At 39.4% G+C, this 24,442-nt stretch overlaps 1 pseudogene; it reads right to left on the reverse strand.

The window, feature by feature from the left end:
* Positions 1-20,902: 20,902 nt before the first annotated feature.
* LOC139182877 (U6 spliceosomal RNA) lies at positions 20,903-21,000 on the reverse strand (annotated as a pseudogene).
* Positions 21,001-24,442: the final 3,442 nt, after the last annotated feature.

Raw genomic sequence — 24,442 nt, forward strand, 5'->3', positions numbered from 1 at the left:
CTTTCACAGCATCATCCTTCAGGACTTGAAATAGGTCAACTGGAATTCCATCACCTCCACTAGCTTTGTTCGTAGTGATGCTTCCTAAGGCCCACTTGACTTCACATTCCAGGATGTCTGGCTCTAGGTGAGTGATCATAGCATCATGATTATCTTGGTCGTGAAGATCTTTTTTGTACAGTTCTTCTGTGTATTCTTGCCACCTCTTCTTAATATCTTCTGCTTCTGTTAGGTCCATACCATTTCTGACCTATTTCGAGCCCATCTTTGCATGAAATATTCCCTTGGTATCTCTAATTTTCTTGAAGAGATCGCTAGTCTTTCCCATTCTGTTGTTTTCCTCTATTTCTTTGCAGTGATTGCTGAGGAAGGCTTTCGTATCTCTTCTTGCTATTCTTTGGAACACTGCATTCAGATGCTTATATCTTTCCTTTTCTCCTTTGCTTTTCGCTTCTCTTCTTTTCACAGCTATTTGTAGGGCCTCCCCAGACAGCCATTTTGCTTTTTTTGCATTTCTTTTCCATGGGGATGGTTTTGATCCCTGTCTCCTGTACAATGTCATGAACTTCAGTCCATAGTTCATCAGGCACTCTATCTATCAGATCTAGTCCCTTAAATCTATTTCTCACTTCCACTGTATAATCATAAGGGATTTGATTTAGGTCATACCTGAATAGTCTAGTGGTTTTCCCTACTTTCTTCAATTTTGGGCATAGACACCTTCAAAACCAGGAAAGTATGGAATGTAAATTTGAATTTATTATGTTTAAGTTCTTATCACTTCTAACAAAATCATTTTAACTATCCTGTTATTTCTAGAAATTATTCATAAAATGACTTAAAAATATAAAACATAAATTAATAAAAAGGACTCATTGGCCCAGCTGGTTAAGTTGTGATGACTTTGTCCTGGAACACTGAAGATTATTGAGCTCTATTATGTTCTAATCTATATCAATAATTGAATGGATAAAGGAATGAATCTAGACTCAATTAATACAGATGTTGGGGGGGATCTTAAAAACATATAAAAGAAACTGTACAATGGAGAGATCAAACTGAAGGAAAAATAAATTTTAATGTTTAATTTCAGGCCTTGAGAAATAAGAGGAAAATGGCTATAGGTTGCAGTAACCTCTAAAGTCATTTTAGCTACAGAGAACCTTACAACTATTCCTGTCCTCATGATTATTATGGCAGATGGGATTCCATACCCACTTTAGTTACAAAGTTGGAGACAGAGTTTCATATATCTACAGGTGTGATATAGGAAAGAAGAGTTTACGAAAATAGTCTCATGACTGTAGAAAATCATACCTTTCAAACCCTAGGGCAACTGCTGGTGAGCGTACTCGGTTTCTCTAAGCCCCTTGTAACTCACTGCTTTGCAACGTGCAGCCTCACGCTTGATACAACACCTGTGCTTCACCTGCTGCCTCTGTCTGCTCGATCGATAGCTTCAGGCAACTGAATCTAAATAAGACATGCTTGAATTCCCTGGTGGTCTGGGGCCCGGGTTTAATCCTGGGTAGGGGATTCCCAAGGGGAATTCCAAGGGGCTTCCCAGGTAGCACTAGTGGTAAAGAACCCACCTGCCGATGCATGAGACATAGAGATGCAGGTTCGATCCCTGAATCCAGAAGATGGAGGGCATGGCAACCCACTGCAGTATTCTTTCCTGGAGAATCCCATGGACAGAGGAGCCTGGTGGGCTACAGTCCATAGGGTCTCAAAGAATTGGACACGAATGAAGTGACTTAGCATGTACGCATGCAGGGGAACTAAGATTCTGCAAGCTGCATGGCAAAAAGTAAGACATTATAGTAAATACAATAGCTTAAAATTTATGGTGTACATGTAAGGATATTTATGGCAGCTTTATTTGTATCACTGAAAACTTGGGGACAACTTTAATGGCCATAAGTCATTTTGGAAGGACTAAACACACCACCATATATTGGTATTCTGAAATATTACAGACCTCTAAAAAAATATCTATACTGGGAAAAAAAAAAGAATGTATATATTGGCATGCAGGGTTGTCCATGATAGATACTTTTGAGTAAAAAGAAGGACATTATGGAACAATTTAAGCTGAATTTAAAATTATTTTGTGGGGACAATTCCGTGCCCCTCCACTTCCATCAAGGAGTGCTTTTCTTGTTTGCTGGTTACTTTTTCATTTTATTAGGGCTTCCCTGGTGGCTCAGGTGGTAAAGCGTCTACCTGCAATGCCGGAGACCTGGGTTCGATCCGTGGGTCAGGAAGATCCCCTGGAGAAGGAAATAGCAACCCATTCCAGTACTCTTGCCTAGAAAATCCCATGGATGGAGGAGCCTGGTAGGCTACCGTCCACAGGGTTGCAAAGAGTCGGACATGACTGAGCGACTTTACTTACTTACTGACTGTAAGACATCTTTATGTAAACTCCCCAATAATGGAATCAAAGATAGATACACGTGACAACATATACAGGCCTGTGGCTCTTTCTCAGATATTTGCTTTTTTTTCAGAAATACATCCCTTCTTCCATGCTTTTTTAAAAAACCTCATTCACTCGTTCACCTATTCATTTGTTTCTGCAACAAGTGAGTGCCTCTATGTAAGAATATGAGCTCACATACCCACACGCACACAGGAATACCCGGGAGCTCAGAGGGTGCAGCAGGCCCATGCAGTCAGCCCTTCAGAGGAGCTCAGTGTACATCCTGCATGGACTTGGTGCAGACAAACCCTTCATGGAGGGGTGAAGGCTCATCTGTAAAGGGATCTAACAGCAGCTCCCCTGCTGGCCCAGCCCGGCAAGGCCAGGGAGCCGCCTTCCCCGAGGCCGCCAGGCAGAGACTTGGGAACATGAAACACATTCCAGCGGTTGGCATCTGGGCTCGCAGCTGCCAGACGCAGCCAGTGTGTGGCCGTGGGGCCGCAGGGCAGGGGCAGAGCAGGTCTGTGCAAAGTGGCCCGTGGGCCAGTTTGGTTCTGCAGCCTCATCCTGATGACTGAGAGCAACAGTTGTATCTAGAAAGTGTGCTTTGGGAGGTTGGCATCCGTGTGGGGTGGAGAGGAACTTTGGCACTGGAGTGGGGGTATGGGTGGGGGCAGTGCTCCCTGTACCTTTGTGCTCCCGACTCAGGCCAAAGGGAAACCCCAGAATTACCACCAAGCCACCCCAGTCCTGGCTTGGTGTCACCAATCAGCTAAAAGCAATTTTTGGAAGATGCTTTCATTTAGCACTTAGAAGTGCGTGCCTGTGCCCACTTTATGTGTGTGTAAATATAGGCATAATTTAAAGAATGAATTCTCCTCCCAATTTTCATCTTTGCACACAGATGGGGACTATTGGGAGGGGGGAGGTGATACTTTTTAGGACTTCGAGGGATTGGTTTTCACGTGAAAAAGTTTCCTAAATGAGAAACTGCTGAAATTCTCTGGTAGCAACTTCTCAGAGACATTTACCGTGGATTCACTTTTTAAAATTGCAGTTCATTTGAAAGCAAGTATGGTTAAATTAACCAAAATCTAAATTTAAAAAAATTCCTCGATTCTTGCAGGCCTACTTCACATCATCAAACTAGGCCCCGCTGGAGGCCCCATTAAAATGGCAGCTCCCACTGAGAGAGAGACAAAAGCCCCCTCTCTGAATGGGGATGCTGAAACAGTGATGGATTCTCAGAACTGCTTTTTTTTTTTTTTTAATCCATTAAAAAAAAAAGTTACCTCTGCATTGACTGTGAGAGAGTATTTATTTAGCTCTCCACACTGTGGGAAACAGAGGCGTTCTCCCTTATAAGGACACCCAGACCTTCTTGGAAGGGAAGGGAAATATGAATCCATGACATGGCTGAACAAATTCCTCCTCGCAACTGAATTCATGGAATGTTTCGGACGTGAACAGCTTAATTTTGGTGTGGTCTGGGGCAAATGAATATGACTCAAATCCTACCTCACACGGGAAGAAATGGGATGAAATGGGTGGGGTGACCACACTCAACTTCCCTCAGAATTCTAACAGTCGTCGCTGTTACATTTAAATGGGCGCCCTTCCACCCTCTAGCAAGAAAACCTTTATGAAGGAATAGAGAAATAAAGAACTAAAAAGACATCTAAAAAGCTAACTGAGTACTGTTCAGCATCTGTGATATTTTAGGCTACGGGAATGATTCGTAAGTTTTTACTCAACAAAATTAAGACTCCTAGAGGGTGTTCCAGCACCTTTGCATTTGGTGACGTGGATAAATATAATAAACACAATGATTGCTTCTCCAGTGTTTCTCGTGAAGCCCCCGGAACAGCTATTTCAACCACAAAGGCTTAGAGACTCGCAGGAAGTATCACCCTCTTCTTCCAGAAGATGGACAAGGCTTTCCCCTTAATACCTAACAGACACTTTGTTCTTTCAGAGAGCTCAGGTCTTCAGCAGTCAAGGACAATTATCCTGACTATTAAAATGAACCTTGATGTCATTCTCTCCAGGATTACCTTTCTTTACTTTTGCAAAGAGGGAGTAGAATTGTTACCACAGAAGGGGGTAGGTTTTGGAAGGGAAAACTCCTGTAAATATTGAATATATATTTTGTAGTTAGGAACCCACTTGCGGGTTATTCACACACATTAACGTCTTTAGTTGGGCTTCCTTGGTGGCACCAATGGTATAGAATCCACTTGTAATGCGGAAGACTCAGGGTCAATTCCTGGGTTGGGAAGATCTCTTGGAGAAGGGCGTGGCTACCCTTGCTACTTGCTAGTGGCTCCAGGCGAGAATTCCTTGGACAGAGGAGCTTGGCGGGCTGCAGTCCATGGGGTCACAAAAGGTCAGACACAACTGAATGACTAACACTTTCACTTTAACACCTCTTTAGTTGCCTCGTATTTATAGAAGGTAGCAGTGAGAAAGATTACTTCTCAGTGATCAATAATAGAAATCATTTTTATTTGGCTTTGAAATGCATCATACACTTATTTCTGCAAATTTTTGCATGTAATTATGTTCAGGTTCAGTTAAAGTTAGATTTGTTGTTGTTGAGTTGCTAAGTCATGTCTGACTTTTTTGAGACCCCATGCCCTATAGCCCGCCAGGCTGCTTTCTGTCCATGGGATTTCCCAGGCAAGAATACTGGAGTGGGTTGCCATTTCCTTCTCCAGGGGATCTTCTTGACCCAGGAATCAAACCCGCTTCTCGTGCCTTTACCTGTAGAATTCTTTCTGCTGAGCCCCTGTAGGTTGATGTAATTTTCAGATAAGCGCAGTAGCACTGAGAGGCCATGAAATGCAGTCAGAGCCAGCTGACACCACCACCGATCTACGGGACTGTCTCTTTAGTGGGGAGGGGTGTGCGTGCAAGCTAGGACAGTGTCCCCATTCTAGATCACGCCTCTCAGAACACATGTGTCTTTCCGTATGTATCTGTAGTACATTATTTCTCTGTCAGAAGAGTATTTTGGTATTTTGGTTAAGAATCAATAGGAGTGATATGTCATTTAATATCTGATAGAAGCCTCTGAAAAAAGTTTTATCAGTAAGAGGTACACATTTATGCCTTCCTTTTTCATTACAAAAATTACAGGTCTTTGGAAATAGAAGAAACATCCTTGAGAATGGATTTTCAAATGCTTTTTCCTCCTACTAATGAACCTTTTTAAAAATAAAATAAAAAATACAAGCCTACATGCAATTCTAATATGTAAAATAATACTAGGGCAGGCATATTATTGAACTGAGGAAGCATTTAGGGTTCCAGGAACTTGTTTTGAAAATCACTGGGTTAACACGATTTTTAAACTTCCTGAACAAGAAGCTGTACGAATCATCTGAGACTGCAAGGGGACAGTAAAAACAGATATCCTAAGATACCAGGGAAATGGATCATTCTACTAGAAGAACACCTACTTGATATACAGATGAAGATATACAGATGAAGAATGGTGGTTTGTAGCAAGTAGTTCAAGGTTACACAGCTACTTCGTGATGAATTCCGGACCCAAATTCAATTATTTTCCCCCCTACTTGAAGCTGCTATATGATGCTGTCTCTGAAGTCTGGAATGCCTTTGAAATCAGGCTGTAGGATGCTCTAATCAATGTTAATGATGTAAAGCTTTTAGAACTTGATGAAAATTTTTATAGCGAACAGCAAGTTTCTACGTTGTTCTGTGCTGCCATAAAACTGATCACAATTCTCAGGGATATTTTTATGTGGATAATAATCATTCCTTATATTTATTCAGTTTGATATGCATGGTTTAAACACCATCGTTTGCATTCTGGAGTTGGACATAGGACATGATACCCCTGACCAGTAAATCCCTTGAATGACTGCATTTTCCCCCCTCTGTGCATGTCTCCTTCTCACCCATTGTCTGTCTTCTTTTCATGCCTGTCAGGCGGTGGCCATGACTGTGCACTTATAAAGGTCAGTGACCCAGCAGAGAGGGCAGGCCCTGCAGAAGGCGTGTTGATGAAGCATTTCAATGCACACTGAATGTGTTAGCTCTCTGGCTTACTCCCGGGGCAGGCTACCATTGTTTCCTGTGTGGCATGGCACCCACCCGGAACTCTCATGGTATGGGCCATTCCAACCAGGAATCTGTAAACCACATCCTACAAAATAAACACTCCACATTTCCCAGCACACTAAATTCTTTTACCTGGCTCTCTTTCCCTTAATTTGCCCAGTATACCCAATAAAACTATTTAAAACAGAGGTTTCCCTTATTTACATAAACGGTCGGTCATGAAGCTGTTTCCAAGGCACTATTTGTAAAATCACATCTTTCAGGCTGAAGAATTTTAGAAGGCTGAGGTCCTAAATCTCTATTATAGACACTGAATTATTCAAAAGCAGACATGGTACTTCATTTGAAATTGTCACAAGGAAGGCAAACGTGTTTCTTTGGCACGTCTACCTTTTAGTAAAGCAATGATGATGATCTAGAAGTGGAAGCCAGTGATTCAAAAATGAATGCTTCATCCCCAAATTGTAAGCAGTCTTTGCTGTGTGTGTAGAAGGCAGCTATCATTTCGGTGAAATCAAATGAATAAGTTACCTGTATATGTTCTGGTTCTAATCATGGTGGAGTAGCTTCTGTCAGACTGTCCTTCCTACAGATAGCAATTATAAACTCTGGTTAAAATATTAAAAGACAGCTATTTAAACATATTGGTCAGATACCAAAGTAGGCAGAAACTGCAGGGAATTTGATCCTTGAAATAAGAAACCACACTGGATAAGATCCATATGTTTACCCCAGTGTTCATCACACCACTATTTACAACAGTCAGGACACGGAAGCAACCTGAATGTCCATTGACAGATGAATGGATAAAGAAGTTGTGGTACATGTATGCAATGAAATAAAAAGGAATGAATTTGAGTCAGTTCTAGTGAGGTGGATGAAACTAGAGCCTGTTATACAGACACTAGAACCTGTTATACAGACTGAAGTAAGTCAGAAAGAGAAAAACAAAATACCGTATATTAACACATATATATAGAATGAGGAAAATGGTACTGATGAACGTATTTGCAGGGCAGGAATTGAGGCTCAGACATAGAGAACAGACTTACGAACACAGTAGGGAAAGGAGAGGGTGGGACAAATTGAGAGAATAACATTGAAATATATACATTACCATATGCAAAATAGATGGCTAATGGGAAGATGTTATATAGAGCAGGCAGCTCAGCCTAGGATGCTGTGATAACCTAGAGTGGGGTGGGGGGTGGGAGGGAAGTTCAAGAGGGAGGGGACGTGTGTATATCTATGACTGATTCATGCTGATGAATGGTATGGCAGAAAGCAATACAACATCATAAAGCAATTAACCTCCAATTAAAAGCAAATTTTTTTAAAATGAAAAAAGAGATATAAAGAAAGATTCATATGTTTATCAATATGCTTATGGATTTTCCTGAGCGTACTCTAGGGTCCACCTATTACAGGACACCTGTAACTCAAGCAGAAAGCCGCACCATCTGAATTGGCCTGAGAATTCAGAGAATGGAATTTGGGTTTATTACAGTGACTGGAAATCGAGGGGTAAAAACCCCTAAAAGAGATACTGCAGAGGAATTAGGACAACCACAGCTGGAGGACTGAAAGAACAGAACAGAGATTTTAGCTCCTGTTCACTATGTGGAGACAGAGTCAAGATTCTGAGTCCTGCCAAGCATGGTAACTTTTCAAGATTTTGACTTAAACTCTAGAAAAGTTACACCCTGGGTACAAAGACTAGACATTGAGGTATTTGCCCTAAGACTAATCACAAAATGAAAATGGACCCTGTCAAAGCATCAAACCAAGCCTCTACACTTTCAAGGTGATCAGTCAGTAATTTAACTGGCAGATAGAACAAAATTAAATACTGTTCACAGGAAAATAACAGAACCTATAATGTATCTTCTACAATGTTCAATATAAAATTTAAAAATTACTAGACATATGAAGAAACCAGGAAAATGTGACCATACAGTAAATGACCTGAGATGTCCAAGATGTTACAAAGACTTTAACGCAGCTATAATATAATATTTATTTAAGGGGTAAAGAATAAGATAATTATAGTAAGCAGACAGATGGAGAATTACAGCAAAGAAATGGAAACTGCAAAAAATGAGCCAAATGGACATTTTAGAACTGAAAATTATAATGTTTAAAATAAAACTCACCAGCTAGTCTTAAGAGCAGTATAAAGGGTCAGAAAACTTGAATGCATCCATACCAACTGTCCAAAGTAAAGAATAGGGAGGAAAACAGTTTTTTAAGTATGTGAAAAGAACTTCAGGGTCCTGTGGGAAAATACCAAACAGTGTAACATATATGGAATAGGCTTCTCAGGAGAAGAGGAGAGAAAAAAATGAAAGAGAAAAAACAATTGAAAAAATAATAAAAGAAAAATTCCCAAATTTGATGGAAAACATCAAATTACAGATCCAAGTAGATTAGCAAACCCCATACAAAGTATGAAGAAACCACATCTAGACACAGGTTAGCCAAATTTCTGAAAACCAATGATAAAGAGAAAATCCTGAAAAGTTCTCAGGAGGAAAGGACATCACATAAGGGGACAATGATACAGATAATAAGTGACTTTTCAACAGAAACAGTGGAGACAGAGGCCATAGAACAATATCACTGAAGTGCTAAATAATAAATTCAATCCATCCAGAATTCTACACCCAGCAAAAGTATCCTTCAAAAATGAAGGTAAAGGTTGATTTGCTAAAGATGGGTTAAAAGAAACTTTACAGGCTGAAAGGAAATGATAGCAGATACAAATTGATATCAATAGAAGTATAAAAGCACAAAAAGAGTTACCAAAGAAATGAGTCACTAGGGATGTAATGTACAACATGATAAATAGAATTAACACTGCTATACATTATATATTATATATGAAAGTCGTTAAGAGAGTAAATCCTAAGAGTTCTTATAACAAGGGGAAATTGTTTTCTAATTCTTTAATTTTTGTACATTTATGAGATGATAGATGTTCACTAAACTTATTGTGGTAATACTTTCATGATGTATGTAAGTCAAGTCATTATGCTGAACACTTTAAACTTATACAGTGATGCATGCCAATTATATCTCATTAAAATTTCAAAACAAATCACTAAAGCAAAATTTATAATGTATTTTGGTATTTGTAACATAGTGATATACAATATGGGCATTAATGGAATTTTACTGTTGCTGTATTTTTAAATTTTACATGAAGGGGTAAAATATCCAATTTGAGTAGGCTGTGGTAAGTTAAGAATGCATTTTATAAAACTTGACAAATCACTTAAGTAATACAAAAAGGTACAGTTAAATCCATGGAGAAATTAAAGTTAACATTTTAAAAATATTATAAATCCAAAATAACGCAGGGAGGGAGAAACAAAAGAAAAAGATAGGAAAAATAGAAAACAAATAATAAAACAGTAAACCTAAATTCAACTGTATCAGTATTAAATAAGCTAAACACTAATTAAAAGATAGATCCTGCCAAATAGCATAAAAGGCCAGATTCCACCATATGCAGTCTTTAAGAGGTGCACTTTAAATACAAAGAGACAGCTTAAAAATAAAAAGTTATGTCATGCAGACTGTGAGCATAAGAAAGAAGATGTGGCTGTGTTACCCCAAGACGAACGGGACTTCACACAAAGGAGCACTGCTAGAACTTAAGGCATTGCATGTGGATAGATGACCAAGTCAACAGAAAGACACACTAATCAACTATAAACGCATATATAATTAATAACAGAGCTTCAAAAGATATGAAGAAAAATGGACAGAGCAAAAAGAGAAAGAAATATCCAGTCATAGTTAGAGACTTTGATATTAATTCCCCAGTACTTGATAGACCAACTAGATGAAAAATCAAGAGCACAGGAGATTTGAACATTACCAACCACCGTGACCTATTTGACATTTGTAGAATGTTTTTACCTACACTTTCAGAATACATATTCTTTTCAAGTTCACATAGAGTATTCACCAAGATAAACCATATGCTGGGTCATAAAATAAGTCTCAAATTTCAAAGGAAATTTTACAAAGTTATTTTCTTACATAGTAGAGTTAAATTAGAAATTAATACTATATCTTGAAGACTGCTAAATGAACTGTGGGTCAAAGAAGAAAACACGGGAAATTAGAAACTACTTCAAAATGAATGACAATGAACATACAACATATTAAAATTTGTGGAATGTAGCTAAATCAGTTCTGAGAGTGAATAAACCTTAAATGATTATGTTTTAATAAAGAAAGATATTACATCAATGATGTAAGTTTTTATTTTAAATGGCTATAGAAAAGAATAATTAATAAAAGGAAGGAAATAAAAATGATAAGAGCAGAAATCAATACGATAGAATACAATGTGTGAAATTACCAAAAATTGCTTTTTTGAAAAGATTTAATACAATGTATAAACTCCTAGCAAGGATGATTAAGAAAAAAAGAGAAGCACAAATGATAAATATCAGGAATAAAACAGAGATGATACTACAGATCCTACAGACATTAAAATGATAATAGAAGAAAATAAGAGAATATTATGCCTTTAGGTCAACAGATAGCATTCAGCAAATACATACTCAGTGAATGAGCTCACAGTTCCTATGTCACACCAGACACAGAAAGTGAGATGAATTTTATTTATTTATTTTTTTTGTGTGAGATGAATTTTATGTTTGAACCTAAAAGCTAAAACTCAGTAGTTTCTAGAAGAAAGCATAGGAGGATATCTTTGAGACCATGGACTGGCAAAGATTTCTTATGAGGAGACAAAAACACTAAACATAAAAGGAAAATTTGTAAATTGGGACTTTATAAAAATTTTAAGACTTCTGTTTATCTAAAGGCTCCATTAGTAAAATAAAATGATAAGCCACAGACCACTAGAAAATATAATATCCATATTTGAGAAAGGACTTACATACAGAATACATAAAGAGTCCTACAAATCAACAGTTAAAAACAAACAAGAATTTTTAAAATGGATGGAATGCTTGAACAGATACTTCAGAAAAGAAATGTACAAGAATAAAAGCTCAAACATCACTAGCTGTCAGAAAATTGCAGATTAAAATCATAATGACATTTTGGTTCATACCAAATGGTGAGACTCACCAATTGGTGAGACTGGAAGTGTAAAAATTCCCTACAGTGTTATTGGCAAAACAGTACCACCTATATGGTAACTTCTTATGTATTTAACTATGCCATCATTTAGCAATTCTACTTGTAGATACTTGCTCAAATGAAAAAAAAAATTATGTCCATTAGAAGTTGTGTATGAGAATATTTATGAGATTTGGGATTTACTGGACGTGAATATAAGGGAATCGTCTGAGGTGATATGGTGGTGGTGGTTTATTATTTATTTTTTTTGTGGTGGTGGTTTAGTCACTAAGTCGTGTCCAACTCTTGTGACCCCATGCACTGTTGCCTGCCAGGCTCCTCTGTCCATAGCATTTTCTAGACAAGAATACGGAGTGGGTGCCATTCTCTCCTCCACTGAGGTGATATAAATAATCTCAATTACATTTACCAAAACTCACTGAATTGTACACTTTAGATATGTGAGCTTCATTCTATATGAGTTTTGCTTCATTTTTTTTTTTTAAAGCCAACAACATTGTTAAGATGTCAGATCTACCCAGTTTATCAATACAACCCCAGGGAAAGTTCCAGGAAGTTATTCCATGGATACTGAGAAGCTGATACTAAAGTTTATGTGGAGAGGCAAAAGACCCAGAATAGCCAACACAATACTGAAGAAGGGAAGATAGGAGAACAGATGTGTCCTGACTTCAAAATTTACCTTAAGCACAATTAAAGGAAGCAAATGGCAACCCACTCCAGCATTCTTGCCTGGAGAATTCCATGGACAAAGGAGCCTGGTGGACTGCAGTCCGTAGGGCTGCAAAGAGTCAGACGTGACTGAGCGACTATCACTCACTCACTCACAGTTATCAAGACAGTGCAGTACTGGCAACAAAACAGACCAGTGTAATGGAATACACAGCCCAGAAGTAGACCACATGTGTGTGCCAAGTCACTTCAGATTCTTTGCAGCCTTATGGACTGCAGCCCACCAGGCTCCTCAGTCCGTGTGATTTCCCAGGCAAGAATACTGCAGTGGGTTGCCATGCCCTCCCCAGGGGATCTTGCTGAGCCAGGGATCGAACCTGCATCTCCTGCGTTGCAGGCGGATATTTTACCGTTGAGCCACCAGGGAAGCCCAGACCATGTGTCTACAGAGTTAAGTGATCTTTCACAAAGGAATAAAAGCAACACAATAGAAAAAAGACAGTCCCTCCAATTAATGATACTAGAACAACTGGACGTCGATATGCAAAAACATGAATCTAGACAGAGACTTCATACCCTTTACAAAATTAACTCAGAATGGATCATAGACCTAAGGGTAAAATGCAAACTAAAAAAAAAAATGCTAGAAAATAACATAGGAGAAAACTTGGATGACCTTGGATAAGGCGATGACTTTTTACATTGAAAGCATGATCTATTAAAAAGTGCTATGTTGGACTTCATTAAAGCTAAAAACTTATGTTCTTTGAAATATAATATTAAGAGAATAAGAAAATCAGTCATAGAGTGGGAGAAAATATTTGGAAAAGATAGTTCTGATAAAGGACGGTTATCCTAAATATACAAAGAACTCTTAAAACTCTGTAAGAAAGCAACCTGATTATAAAACAGGCCAAGACCTTAGCAGACACCTCACCAAAGAAGAGATATAGATGCAAATAAGCATATGGAAAGATGCTGCACATCATACAATATCATGGATGAGCTGTGTGTATGCTCAGTTGATCAGTCACGTCCAACTCTTTGTGACCCCACGGACTGTAGCCCGCAAGGCTTCTCTGTCCACAGCGCTCTCCAGTCAAGAAAACTAAAGTGGGTTGCCATGCCCTCCTCCAGGGGACCTTCTTGACCCAGGGGTTGAACCCATGTCTCCTGCATTGCAGGTGGATCCTTAACCACTGAGTCACCAGGAAAGCCCATGGAGCAACAGAAACTCTAATTTATTGCTGGTGGGGATGCACAGTGTTACAGCAACTTCGGAAGACAGTCTGGTGCTTTCTTACAGGATTAACCTACTCTGACCATACAATCCAGTATCCAGACTGGATAGATATTTACCCAAAAGAGTTGAAAGCTTATGTCCCCCCCACCCCCCCCCCCCCAAAAAGAAAAACGTGCACACAGATGTTTCTAGCAGCTTTATGAATGATGGCCAAAACTTGAAGCAATCAAGGTGTTTTTCAGTAGGTGAATGGATAAATAAACTATGATACCCATTCAGCACAAAAAATAGGGGCTGGGGGCTATCAAACCAAGAAATGACACAGAGGAAACTTAAATGCATATTACTAAGCAAAAGAAGTCAGTCTGAAATGGATACAAATGGTATGATTCCAACTATATGATATTCAAGGAAAGGGAAAAATTATGGAGACAGGAAAATGATTAGTGATTGCCAGGGGCTGGAGAGGGAGATGAATTGGTGGAGCACGGAGGATTTGCAGAGTAGTGAAAATACCCTGGGCTTCCCAGGTGTCTCGGTGGTGGAGAATCTGCCTGCCAGTGCAGGAGCCGCCGGAAATGTGGGTTCAATCCCTGGTCTGGGAAGATTCGCCTGGAGAAGGAAATGGCAACCTGTTCCAGTGTTCTTGCTGGGATAATCCCATGGACAAAGGAGCAGGAAAATACTCTGGATGTTACTATCAATATAATGATGGACAGGTCATTTTGCATGTGTCCAAATTCATGTAACAAATAACACCAGAGAGAACCCTAATGTAAACCATAGACATTGGGTGATTATAACGTGTCAGTGTAGGTTGATCCATTGTAACAAACATGCTGCTGTGGTGGGGAATACTGATAATGGGGGAGCAGTGAGGGGAGAGGAATATGAGAGATCTCTGTACCTTTCCCTCAATTTTGCTTTGAACTTAAAACCGCTCTATTAAAAGTCTAAAAAAAAAAAAAAGCCAAGAAATCAACCAATCCCATGCTTAACTTCTCCAGGGGATCTTCCCAACCCAGGGATCAAACCCAGGTCTCCCTCATCACAGGCAGATTCTTTACCAGCTGAGCCACCAGGGAACCCCAAGAATACTGGAGTGGGTAGCCTATCCCTTCTCCAGGGGATCTTGCCAAACCAGGAATTAAACTAGAGTCTCCTGCATTGCAGGCAGATTCTTTACCACTGAGCTACCAGGGAAGCCCTTAAAACTGCTCTAAAAAGTCTTTAAAAAGAAAGTAAAAAATCCAACCAGTCTCATGCTCATCGCTTTCCCCTCTAAAATAAAGCAATTGCACAAAATAATGTTAGAAAAATGTTGAAAGTATCCTTAAATAGTGGTCCTGAAGCCTCGGCATATTCTCTGTTCATCACTCCTATTTGCTTGTGCTGTGAAAGTTAGCTGCTGCCACTGCTAAGTAGCTTCAGTCGTGTCCGACTCTGTGCGACCTCTTAGACGGCAGCCCACCAGGCTCCCCCATCCCTGGGATTCTCCAGGCAAGAACACTGGAGTGGGTTGCCATTTCCTTCTCCAGTGCATGAAAGTGAAAAGTGAAAGTGAAGTCGCTCAGTTGTGTCTGACTCTTTGTGACCCCATGGACTACAGCCTACCAGGCTGCTCTGTCCATGGGATTTTCCAGGCAAGAGTACTGGAGTGAGGTGCCATTGCCTTCTCCACTGTGAAAGTTAGACTGGTTCCTAATTCATGTAAAGAGTTAAAAAGAAAAAGCTAAACTAATAATTGGTACATTATGTAACTTCTTAGTTATTATTGTAAGTATTATATACTTAAGTATATATTGTAAGTATTATATACTTCTTATTGTGTAACTTCTTAGAGGCTTTCAAGGACAACTTGACAGGGCCTATCAAACCTTGAATAGACTATCTTTGACTCAGAAATCCCTTTTGTAGAAACCTGCCCCTACTAATAATCGTACTAAGTGGATAAATATGAGTGGGCTATGATTTCACTATAGCATGGTTTGGAATAGGAGCAAATTGGAGACACTTTACATGTCTACGGGTAGGGGAATGGTTACATAATTAAGGCACATCTACATTAACAAATATTGTGCAGCTGTTGAAAGTATAAAATTACGTGTCTCTGAGATAGTTGTGTGTGAAAGAAACAGGCTACAGAACAATATGATCCCAGTTCTGTAAAAATAACTCCCTCCCTTCTCTCTCGGTTTCTCTCCTTCCTTTTTTTTTTTTTTTTGTAAATGCATAGAAAACGCCCTGATGGATACACATCAAACTATTATCAGTGGTTACCACCTGGAGAGAGGTGGGTGGAGAGACGGCAAGTGAGAACTTTCATCTTTTTAAAGCGAGAAAATGCAGAAAGGAAAACAGTCAAGGAAGACAAAATGATATTAGGTTAGCCATTAAACAAAGTCAAGGGCTATCGATAATGTTCTAAGCCATACCCTTTGAGCTGTTTTGCAGATACTGAAACCCCCACCAGGTGGAAGAAGTTACTACCACATGTAAAATAGCGGGAGGCAGGGAGCTCAGCTAAGTGCTCTGTGATGACCTAGGGGGTGGGATGGGGGTTGATGGGTGGAAGGGAGGCTCCAGAAGGAGGGGATATTTGTATGCTGCTGCTGCTGCTAAGTTGCTTCAGTCATGTCCAACTCTTAGCGACCCCATGGACTGCAGCCCACCAGGCTGCTCCGTCCATGGGACTCTCCAGGCAAGAACACTGGAGTGGGTTGCCATTTTCCTTCTCCAGTGCATGAAAATGGAAAGTGAAAGTGAAGTCGCTCAGTCGTGTCCGACTCTTAGCGACCCCATGGACTGCAGCCCACCAGGCTCCTCCATCCATGGGATTTTCCAGGCAACAGTACTGGAGTGGGGTGCCATTGCCTTCTCCAGATTCTAATTCTCTCTGTTGTACAACAGAAAGTAACACAACATTGTAAAGCAATTATACTCCAATTAAAAAATAAACTTTCTACAAGCCTTTCGGTGTATGTGTTTAGTGTCTGAGTTGTGCCAACTCTTTGTGACTCTTTGGACTGTAGCGTGCCTAGTTTCCTCTGTCCATGGGGTTTTTCAGGCAAGAATACTGGAGTGGGTTGCCATTTCTTCCTCCAGGGAATCTTCCTGACCCAGAAATCGAACCTGTGTCTCCTGGGTCTCCTGCATTGCAAGCAGATTTTTTACCCATTAAGCCATCAGGGAAGCCCATACTGTTTAATTTTTTTTCTCAATGAACGTATTGTTTTGTAATTAAAAATGTTTTTTCAGTTTTCTTGAAATGAAATTGGCACATACCATTGTACTAGTTAGATGGTTGGATGGCATCACTGACTCAATGGACGTGAGTTTGAGCAAACTCTGGGAGACGGGGAAGCCACTGAACTGAACTGTACAACATAATGATTTGATATATGTTTGTACTGCAAAATGACCACAACAGTAAGTTTAGTTAACATCTACCACCTCCTATAGTTGCAAATTGTTCTCCTTGTGATGAGAACTTTTACAATTACTCTTTTAGCAACGTTCAAGTATACAATAGCATATTACTAAGTATAGTCACCATGCTCTACCTTACATCCCAAGGACTTACTTATTTCATAACTAAAAGTTTGTACCTTTTGACCCCCCCACCCATTTCTACTGTGTGGATCATGACAAACTGTGGAAAATCCTTAAGAGATGAGAATACCAGACTGTCCTCCTGAGAAATCTATATGCAGGTCAAGAAGAAACAGTTAGAACTGGACATGGAACAACGGACTGGTTCCAAATTGGGAAAGGAGTACGTCAAGGATGTATATTGTCATCCTGCTTATTTAACTTATATGCAGAGTACATAATGCGAAATGCTGGGCTGGATAAAGCACAAGCTGGAATCAAAATTGCTGGGAGAAATGTCAATAACCTCAGATACGCAGATGATACCACCCTTATGGCAGAAAGTGAAGAAGAACTAAAGAGCCTCTTGATGAAAGTGAAAGAGGAGAGTGAAAAGCTGACTTAAAACTCAGCATTCAGAAAACTAAGATCATGGCGTCTGGTCCCATCACTTCATGGCAGATAGATGGGGAAACAATAGAAACAGTGGCAGACTTTATTTTCTTGGGCTCCAAAATCAGTGCAGATGGTGACTGCAGCCATGAAATTAAAAGACACTTGTTCTTTGGAAGAAAAACTATGACCAACCTAGACAGCATATTAAAAACAGCAGAGACATTACTTTGCCAACAAAGGTCCATCTAGTCAAAGCTATGGTTTTTCCAGTAGTCCTGTATAGATGTGAGAGTTGGACCATAAAGCAAGCTGAGCACCGAATAATTGATGCTTTTGAACTGTGGTGTTGGAGAAGACTCTTGAGAGTCCCATGGACTTCAAGGAGATTAAACCAGTCCATCCTAAAGGAAATCAGTCCTAAATATTCATTGGAAGGACTGATGCTGAAGCTGAAGCTCTAATACTTTGGCCACCTGATGAAAAGAACTGACTCTTTAGAAAAGACCCTGATGCTGGGAAAGATTGAAGGCAGGAGGAGAAGGGAACAACAGAGGATGAGATGGTTGGATGGCATCACTGACTCAATGGACGTAAGTTTGAGTAAGCTCCAGGAGTTGTTGGACAGGCAGTGCATGGGGTTGCAAAGAGTTGGACACGACTGAGCGACTGAACTGACTGACCCATTTCTATCTCCCCACCCTACCCCTACCTCACCTGTGATTGTTTCAAGAAAGAAAGGAAGAGGAGAAAAGAAAGGCAAAAGGAAAGGAAGAAAAGGAAAAAAGGAGAGGAGGAAATGAAGAAGGAAGAGAAGGACAGAGGGAGAAAACAGGTGTCTGCACTGCAGAGGCAGAAACCACCTAATCAATGTTCAGAATTGGTCAGGACTTACTTGGAAGTTGGTAAATAACCCACCTGCCAATGCAGGAGATGGAAGAGACAGGAGTTTGATCCCTGGTTGGAAAGATACCCTAGAAGAGGGCATGGCAACCCACTCCAGTATTCTTGCCTGGAAAATCCCATGGACAGAGGAGCCTGCCGTGGTACAGCCCATGGGGCAGCAGAAAGTCAGACACGACTGAGTACGCACACATAGACATATTTGGAAGAATGATTCCTTCTAGTGCACTCTCTGAGTTCAGGTAGGGCCAGATTTGACACCCGAGACGATTATTTTTTACTTTTAAAGACAGAGCAGAAGATTCCTCAACTTCACTTGATTGAGAATGGACTGATGTTGAAGCTGAAACTCCAATGCTTTGGCCACATGATGCGAAGAGCTGACTCATTTGAAAAGACCCTGGTGCTGGGAAAGATTGAGGGCAGGAGAAGAAGGGGACAACAGAGGATGAGATGGTTGGATGGCATCACCGACTCAACGGACATGAGTTTGGGTGAACTCCGCGAGTTGGTGATGGACAAGGAGGCCTGGCGTGCTGCAGTTCATGGGGTCGCAAAGAGTCAGACACAACTGAGCGACTGAACTGAACGTGCTTCCCAGGTGGCTCAGTAGGAAAGAACCCGCCTGCCAATGCGGGAGACTCTAGAGACTCTGGTTCAATCCCTGAGTCACGAAGATCCTCTGAAGGAGGAAATGGCAACCCACTCACTCCAGTATTCTTGCCTGGAGAATCCCATGGACAGAGGAGCCTTGTGGACTTCAGTCTGCAGGATTGCAAAGAGTTGGACATGACTGAAGCAACTGAGCATGCACGCATATCCCTAATGTAGAAACTGAACAGCTGATCATCGAATACTAACACACACGTTTTTAGCTTTCAATCACCCAACTTGAAGTTAAGAGAGGAGCAGTGGCTTGGATGGGGAATGCCCTTCTACACTCCTATTTCTATGATTCTGTTTTTAGAGCCCATCACTGTGAAGTTTAAGAACATGAAGAACAAGAGGTCTGTTCCCAGGCTGTACCTCCACGGCCTGGGAATCGTATAGAACTCGAAGCTCAGCTCTGTCACCTACCAGCTGTGTGCTTCTGGGCAATGTAATTAACCTTCCTGAGCCTCAGTTTCTTTCTTTGGAAATGGTTGTAATCATCCTACCTTGCAGGCCTGTTGTAAGGACTGTTTTAAGAATAGATGAAACCTGAAGAATTGATTAAAAACCTTGTTCCTAGCAGGTGCTCCATCATGATCGTATTTAATCCGACCTCCTAAAATAACCCAGAAAGCTAGTGGAGCCCAGTGGAGATAAGAACACCTATTGCTTTACTTCTAGGTCAGGCCTCTTTACATTACAAAAAGCTTTTTGTGAGTCTTTTAACACAATAACTTTGGGTCTATTAAGACTTTACCTGACTTTGCAATGCTGCTGCCTCCTCCCTTGTTGAGATCTACTTTGTAGCTCAGGAGAGACTTGTAGGCACAAATTCCAGGGTGTGAAGGGTTATTCCCCACGTGAAGATTGTGGGCAGTTTATTCCTTCATCCTCAACTGGAAAGGCTCACGCTAGAGGAAATGGGATTACATTTCACCAGGAAGGAATTAGATTAGAGGGGAAGAAGAACTTCCTGACTGATGATTTCCTTCCCTGCAGTCTTTAAAAATAGAATAGTTCCCCATTTGTCAGTGTTTAAGATGCAGGAAGTTAGAATAGATAGCTTCTCGAGATCTTTTTCAATGTTAGCATTACTGCTGTCACAGGGCTGTATTGCTAAGAGGAATGTACAAATACGAATTGACGACAACTTAGAGGGATGTCCCCCCCCCACCAAAATAGGAAATGCTTACTCAAAAGGCTTCCCTTTGTCTCTCAAAAGGCTTAGAAAACTATACAAAACTGCTTTAGCAAGCTAAATTAATAATTCAGGGAAAATCACTGAAAGAGATCTAGGAAACTATTTTATGATATTTACATTTATATATAGCACATTAAAATTTGTCACTATAGGTATTATTATTTCTGTATTATTAGATACTTGAATCAAACCTAAAAGGGCTGGAACTGGGTCTGAGATCTAACTCGTTGGACTGGGTGGTCTTGGGTGTAATTCGACGTCAGCATGTGGGCAAATAAGAATGAACGTAAAGTAATACTGACATCTAGTGGATATCTTGTGTTACTGCCACTATTTTAGGTAGAGCTTAAACTCAAAGAGCTAACTTTATTATTTTTTTTTCAGTTTAATGCTATTTTTTATTTGTCATAAAAATATAAACTGGACAGTTTTTTGGATCTTTTAAAAATCGAGATTAATATTTTTGTATGAGTAACTGAGTCATTTATATCTTTAAATTTATATCAACATAAAGAATTCAGACTGTCCTTTTAGAAAATCAAATGCCTCTTAAAGCTTTAAAATCAAGAGGTTTCTTATCTCACTTTGGCTAATAATATAGAAAAAGAAATATAAAAATATGGAACGCTACACGAATTTGCGTGTCATCCTTGTGCAGGGGCCATGCTAATCTTCTCTGTATCGTTCCAATTTTAGTATATGTATATGTGCTGCCAAGCAAGCACAGAGCTAACTTTAGTATTCTACAAATCAGAGAGGACAAACCTAAAAGCCCTTTCTCCTTATTTTAAGAGTATATATATATATATATGTTTGCAAACATTTGTTACTACTTAAAATTATCATTTTATGTTTTCTAATTTAATTTTACTGTGGTAATGGAACATGATCTATGTGACCATTTGGAATTTATTGAGACTCGAAAGCTAACTAAACTGTGCTAGCTTTTTGTCTTTGTTTTATGTGCATTTCTAAAGAACATATACTCTCTATTTTTGTTCGTTTGTTTCGCTTTGCTTTTTGCAGGATTCTGTATATACCTGCGAAGTCTAAATCCTGACTTGTTTGTTCGAGTTACTCAATTTATCATATTCTGATACAGATTAGATAAAATCTTCCTCCATGACTGTGGTTTGTCAATACCATATTACATTTTAATGAGTTTTTTGCTTTTTGTATATACTTTAAATGCACACAAGTTCATGGCTGTTGAATCTTCTTAGTGAAATGTTCTTTTTAATTGTGCATTTCTCTTTTTATCCACATTGTTGTCTTTTGCCTTAAATTCTGTTTTATCTAACATTAAGATTGCTACAATCACTTAGGAAAAAATTTGCTTGTATTTTTAAAATCTCTTTTAATGTCTCTAACCTTTTAGTGTCCTTTCATTTGAAGTATGTCTCTCATAAACCATATATGGCTAACTTAAAAAAAAACTCAGGGTCTTTGTATTTTAATAGTGAGTTCATTCTCTTTACATATATTGTGATGGTTGATCTATTTAATCTTACTTCCAGTACATAATTTACAGTTATTTATTATTTTTTATAGTTTCTTTTTCCTTAAGATCTATTGGATTGACTGTTTTTTTTAGTTTTTTGAATGTTGAGTTTTTTAAAAATTTTATTTATTTATTTTAATTGGAGGCTAATTACTTTACAATATTGTAGTGGTTTTTGCCAAACATCGACATGAATCAGCCATGGGTGTACATGTGTTCCCCATCCTGGACCCCCCTCCCACTTCCTTCCCATCCCATCCCCTGGGGTCATCCCAGTGCACCAGCCCTGAGCACCCTGTCTCATGCATCGAACCTGGACTGGTGATCCACTTCACATATGATAATATACATGTTTCAACGCTACCCTCTCAAATCATCATACCCTCGCTTTCTCCCACAGAGTCCAAAAGTCTGTTCTTTACATCTGTGTCTTTTTTGCTGTCTTGCATATAGGGTCATGGGAAATAGATGGGGAAACAGTGGAAACAGTGTCAGACTTTATTTTTGGGGGCTCCCAAATCACTGCAGATGGTGACTGCAGCCATGAAATTAAAAGACGCTTACTCCTTGGAAGGAAAGTTTGACCAACCTAGATAGCATATTCAAAAGCTATTACTTTGACATTACTTTGCCAACAAAGGTCTGTTTAGTCAAGGCTATGGTTTTTCCAGTGGTCATGTATGGATGTGAGAGTCAGACTGAAGAAAGCTGAGTGCCAAAGAATTGATGCTTTTGAACTGTGGTGTTGAAGAAGATTCTTGAGAGTCCCTTGGACTGCAAGGAGATCCAACCAGTCCATCCTAAAGGAGATCAGCCCTGGGTGTTCATTGGAAGGACTGATTCTAAAGCTGAAACTCCAATACTTTGGCCACCTCATGCAAAGAGTTGACTCATTGGAAAAGACTCTGATGCTGGGAGAGATTGGGGGCAGAAGGAAAAGGGGACGACAGAGGATGAGATGGCTGGATGGCATCACCGACTCAATGGACGTGAGTTTGAGTGAACTCCGGGAGTTGGTGATGGACAGGGAGACCTGGTGTGTTGTGGTTCATGGGGTCTCAAAGAGTCGGACACCACTGAGCGACTGAACTGAACTGAACTGAAATAGGGTCATCGTTACCATCTTTCTAAATTCCATATATATGTGTTAGTATGCGGTATTGGTGTTTTTCTTTCTTACTTATTTCACTCTTATAATAGGCTCCAGTTTCATCCACCTCATTAGAACTGATTCAAATGCATTCTTTTTAACGGCTGAGTAATATTCCATTGTGTATATGTACCACAGCTTTCTTATCCATTCGTCTGCTGATGGACATCTAGGTTGCTTCCATGTCCTGGCTATTATAAACAGTTCTGCGATGAACATTGGGGTGCATGTGTCTATTTCAATTCTGGTTTCCTCAGTGTGTATGCCCAGCAGTGGGGTTGCTGGGTCATATGGCAGTTCTATTTCCAGTTTTTTAAAGAATCTCCACACTGTTCTCCATAGTGGCTATACTAGTTTTCATTCCCACCAACAGTGTAAGAGGGTTCCCTTTTCTCCACACCCTCTCCAGCATTTATTGTTTGTAGAATTTTTGCTAACAGCCATTCTGACTGGTCTGAGATGGTACCTCACTGTGGCTTTGATTTGCATTTCTCTGATAATGAGTGATGTTGAGCATCTTTTCAAGTGTTTGTTAGCCATCTGTTTGTCTTCTTTGGAGAAATGTCTGTTTAGTTCTTTGGCCCATTTTTTGATTGGGTCTTTTATTTTTCTGGAGTTGAGCTGCAGGAGCTGCTTGTGTATTTTTGAGATTAATTCTTTGTCAGTTGCTTCATTTGCTGTTATTTTCTCCCATTCTGAAGGCTGTCTTTTCACTTTGCTTATAGTTTCCTTCGTTGTGCAAAAGCTTTTAAGTTTAATTAGATCCCATTTGTTTATTTTTGCTTTTATTTCCATTACTCTGGGAGGTGGGTCATAGAGGATCCTGCTGTGATTTATGGGATTGACATATTTTTTAAATTCTTCTCTCTACCGTTTTAGGATACATTGTATTCCTGTTTTTCTTTTACAAATTGTCTTTTAGCTATTTTTTATTAGGGAAAATCATTCAAATATACAAATAAATAGATAATGATCTGTATGCCCACCTCCCAGTTTTAGGAAGTTTTAACAACCCTAACATTCAGCTGGAACTGCTTTGGATTTATTAAATAAGAAAGAAAATTATAGATTCAGGTGAGGCCCCAGTGTACCCCTCAACCTCATTTTACTCTCTCTCCCTCTTGACAGTAAATCTCTACCATGAATATTGGTATTTCATTTGATATTTATTAATTTGATATTTATTAATTCCACATATGTTTTAAAATTTTATTCTATATTTTCTGGCTAAACAATATAGTTCAATAGTTTTAAATGTTTTTCTGGTTAGAACGTTTATATAAATAATATTACTTTCTTATCAACATTATGCTTTTGACATTCATTCACACTGATTCATATATATCTGGTTCATCCTTTTAATTTCCGTATTCCATTGACATCTCTGTCTATTTTTTTCCTTTTTCCAACCCATTCTCCTATTGATGGATAGTAAATTTTTTCCTCAGTTTCCCTTATTTCAAGCAACATTAGAATAGTGTTCTTTTATATTCCTCCATAAG

Source organism: Bos indicus, chromosome 4 (assembly GCF_029378745.1).
Source record: "Bos indicus isolate NIAB-ARS_2022 breed Sahiwal x Tharparkar chromosome 4, NIAB-ARS_B.indTharparkar_mat_pri_1.0, whole genome shotgun sequence".
In the NCBI taxonomy this organism is placed as follows: Eukaryota; Metazoa; Chordata; class Mammalia; order Artiodactyla; family Bovidae; genus Bos; species Bos indicus.